Genomic DNA, 4,470 nt, shown 5'->3' on the forward strand with positions numbered 1-4,470 from the left:
GAAAGAGTCTATGAAGACACTGGAGTCACAGGAGGAAGAAAAATGTACATTTACTGATGGGAAAAATACAAGAGAAAGAACAAAGAAAGAAACATTACCTGTGGCACTGAAGAAAAAACCAAATTTGCAGTCAACTTTGACAGGTATCCAACACTGAAGTTCAGCTAATGTTCTGGAGAGGGAAAAAAACTCCAAAACAAATCTCAAAACTTACAGACCCCATAACTTCACATGCAAGTTATAGTAAACATACATACACAGTGTGTTGTAGAGCTAGAGTCAAAAGACATCTCTTATGTAACTTACGCTTTGTCAATGCAGAATTAAAGAAATGTGTTCCTTTAAGGAATAAATTCATCATAAAGGTCTTCCTCAAAAGAGAAGAAGGAAAAAAATAAAGGTAATTGCTTCCTAAAACTAGTCAAAAGGGACATATAGAAGTGTACATAATCACCTGCCAGCCTTCCTACTGAGAAAGCTTGAACTTCTTGTACTTCTAGATTTGATTCCTACTCCTGCCAAGATTATCTGACTCCAAAAGCAGGCTCTGAGGACCACTTACACAATGAGACACCACGGCACATGACCGCAAGTGTCAGAACTTGACCCTCACAACATATAAAGGATCAGATCACTAAAACATGTAAAATTATGTTCATTTTTGTTGAAGTCTACAGGTACATTCACATGTGAATGATTTTGGGAAGAGGAAAATCTGAAAGGATCTACAAAAAAGAAACTCCTTTAAATTCTGTTGAATTGGGAGTATCCCTGTGCTTTCTATATGTGTTACTCTTTCCACAACTGTGTATTTCTTGGCACTTAGTAAGAGGTACCCAGCATGGTGCTTGACTGTTCCGCATAAGAGCTGATTATGCTCCCACAGCCACTTAGAGGAAGATTTAGAAGTATGAAATAAGTACCTTACACATCTCCATCTTTAAAAGTAGAAAAACATTAACTTAAAATAAAAATGCATCTGGCAAATGAAAATTAATTTATTAAGCCTAAAATTATTTTAGCTGCTCAATTTGTGCCCCCCAGTCCTATGTGCAGAAGGCCAACTACCAGCAGTGACTGCTGCACCAGTTAAAAGCATGAGATTTATACTGGCACTCTTATTAGAGCTGAGGTAATTTAAGAGGAATGTCAGCACAAATTTACTTTTCAAACTTTATTACTCTGCTTTAAGAGGAGAAAGAATGCCTGCTATTGTAATTTTTAAAATATTTACAAAATCTTTGGTATCTGGTTTTAGTCGCACAGAGTTAAAACCAAAACTCTTAAAATCACATCACATTATGTTTCTTTCATAAGAAAATAGGAAAAAAGAATAAGAAAAATCACATTTAGTGAAAACAAAGTTTTTAAAGAGAAATGTGATCACTCTTCACTCTAGATAGAATTCAAGGCTACTGCTGAATTAAAAGGAGGACACGTGGACTACACTACAAGCTATGAGCTTGTGAAGCTGGCTTCCATAGCTATCTGAGCTATTCAAACCCACTTCCCTTTGAATGTGCAGGTTCCTACCATGGAAAGTCAAAAGGGGATGAAAAATCTCAAACTAATGACATCTACACCAGTTGCGCAACTTTAATCCTGAACCAGAGGCCACATTCTCACCCTCCTGTCTGCAGACTGAACTTCCTTCTCTTCTTCTGGTAGGGAACAATGTAACCTACTTTTTATATCATCTTTATTTCTCTTTAAAGAGAGGGATGCTGGAAACTGTCCTGGTGGCCATTCGGTGTGACCTTTTCTCATAGCATAGAGAGATTTCAAAAATCACCTCTGTACCATGAAGGCCTTCCAAAGTCATCTCTAACAGACATGTATTTTATTATTACAGAAATACAGGAAAGAAATGTGTAAGTTGAGCAGAATACAGAAACAAAAGGGAACCATGTGGGAAAGAGGCAATTTTCTCTTTGGCTTTGCAAATAGCAGGCAACAGAAAAACCACTGATGGACCATAATACTTTTCCTATTAAACCAAGTACCTTTTTGAACATAACTACTTGTAATAGCAGTGTTAAGGATTAAAACAAAAGCCCATCCTGTGCAGTCAAAATGGAATTCTAACAGAGGGAACCAAAGGAAGAAACAACAATTTATTTGCTCTGTCTCCTCCTGCTCTGCCTAATGCCCACAGTTAGGAGGGCACTGTCCTCAGGTGGTGGTGCCACTCAGCCCCTGCTCTCCCAGGCAAGGCTCCCAAGACAATGCCATTTTGAGGTAGACACCTGTCCACTGGCAACAAGCATGAGAACATCAACTGCAAAATGAGGCTACCACATGGCAACATCTTTCAGTCACTACAAAACTTGCTTCCAAACTGAAACAGCTACCAGGAGGTGAAAAGCTCCGTATCAGATTTCTAATCCCTCCTCTTTACAACTTTTTTTTTTTTACTTTGTAATGATCCATGTAAGTTTTCCTGGTCTTACAAAACTTGCTCCCTCGAAAATGTTTCCCAAATCACTTTGACTTTCACATAGCAAGGATTTTTACAATGCATGTGAGAAATATTCTGTTGCTCATTATCTATGTGATAAAACATACTTTAAAAAAAGGTCAGATAAAAATTGGTATAATGTGGAGCTCTAGTGGTAGTGAAGAAGTAAAGCAGCACATAACACCAACCATGAAAAAGTAGATATTGACCTTTAGTAAGAAAACAGTAACATAATCATAACAGATGGATGTAAACAAGGAAGAAGGAAAAGGGGAAGAGCTTAGCATCAAATTCAACATCATTTCAGGCTCACAGAATGCATCTCTGCAAACAGCATGATGAGTAACTCACATTTCTGTGCACAAACTTGCATCTTGTAATTTATTGCAGTTAAGCAACAGAAAAAATAATGTCCGTTTGCTTATATTAGCCTTAAAAATATATATATATAATATATATACTACAACAGGAAACCAATGATCCTTACCAAAACTAGCTGGGAGTTGAGTAATTCTACGCACTCTTTTAGAACAGTCCTAGTCAGATATATTGTCCTTCTCACGATAGCCATGGCAACTCCTACATCAGCCAGTAAATACTCTGTTCTCAGCTGTATCAGTAGGCAGCTTTAACACTGAGGTTCGGAAGTCCCTTCAGACTGATGAGTTTGGCAGGAATTAAATCCTAAACTAGGAGAGCTCCTTCCTTATATATGAGTACTATCACACATCCTGCTGGCAAGCATATTCAGCTTAAGTCCTGTTGACAGTCAATATTCCACCTGTAAAGGAGATGGGTTTTCGAACAGAGTGAGAGGATATGTAAAGCATCCTCTGTATCTAGTGTGCCTCATCACAGAGGATGCTGGAATTCCTACATGCCCCTGTAAAACACTGGCATTATTTTCTTAACTTCCAAGGTGCGAAATGAATTTGGCTATACATTAGAGGAAGCTTCTGAAGCTAAAACAACATTGACAGTTATCAGACTACCAAAAAGGAGCACAGAAACTGACAACACTGCAGTGTGAATGTGCAAACAATTGACTGGAGTAGTAGAAGGGCCCATTTCCAAAGTCAAGCAGTATCCCTGGTTGCACAAATCGACAGTGTCAAACCTTCAGTAAGAAAACCCTGCAATTCCTTCCTAGAGAATCTGCTTTCCACCAAGACTACAGAAAAACAAGACTGAAAAAAGCTCATGTATATATTACTGCTAACTTGCAATAGACCCTCCACCTATTTCAATCCATGTTATAAATTGTTCAATATTTTTGCCAGGAACTTTTGCTCTACTTCCCAAGTTGAACACACAGTGCCTTGATTCAGTTCTATTCCATGTAAAACAGAACACATTTCATCTGCTAGAGTAGACCATTAACTTCTTCCTAAGTGTTACTGTTTGGAAACATCCAGCCTAATCGGGAGGGTTTATTAGCATTAATTCCAATACAGTGCTACAGTGAAAACAAATTATTCTGGGCTCAACACTTTTTCCACCTAAGGAACAGCTGCTGATTGAAGAGGCATCCCCTGGATCTGACTTAGGTGTATTTCAAAAACATGGGATACCAAACACCCCGGAGTTACAAGCCTCCGAGAGGAGATTTCCAAGCTGTGTCCGTTACCTGGTGGACAGTTGCACTCTGGAGCCGCTTCTCTCGCTACTCGTATTTTTGCCAAGTGCTCGTAGGATTTCTGGGGGCGAGAGAAGCAACATGAGGCCACTCGGCGAGCTCGCTCCGCCACAGGCAGCGCTCCCGACCGCGGCCGCAAACCGGAATTTACCGCTATGCCAGAAGCTGCGCAACCAGCGGTGGCTTCTTTGCTTGGACTCGGCCTAAGGTGTCTCGCTGACCTCACCACCCCCTCATCAACAGAGCCAAGCCCGACACCTCGGGGTCTCTCCCACAGCCGCCGCAAGTGACGCCCGTCTTTCTGCCTTGCCGACACGCGCGGTCGAGAAGCGCAGGCACGGCGGCAAGTTACAGATGAGAAAAGCGCCTCAGGGGC

At 40.4% G+C, this 4,470-nt stretch overlaps 1 protein-coding gene across 1 annotated transcript in view; it reads right to left on the minus strand.

Moving 5' to 3' along the window:
• Window positions 1-4,194, minus strand: part of COL25A1 (collagen type XXV alpha 1 chain) — a 305,105-nt gene extending 300,911 nt beyond the window's left edge. The window contains exon 1 of the mRNA XM_017736775.1: window positions 4,086-4,194. The gene's annotated coding sequence lies outside the window, so the exon portion shown is untranslated. The remainder of the gene's footprint in view (window positions 1-4,085) is intronic.
• Between the last annotated feature and the right edge of the window lie 276 nt (window positions 4,195-4,470).

Source organism: Corvus brachyrhynchos, unplaced genomic scaffold, assembly GCF_000691975.1.
Source record: "Corvus brachyrhynchos isolate BGI_N302 unplaced genomic scaffold, ASM69197v1 scaffold175, whole genome shotgun sequence".
NCBI lineage: Eukaryota > Metazoa > Chordata > Aves > Passeriformes > Corvidae > Corvus > Corvus brachyrhynchos.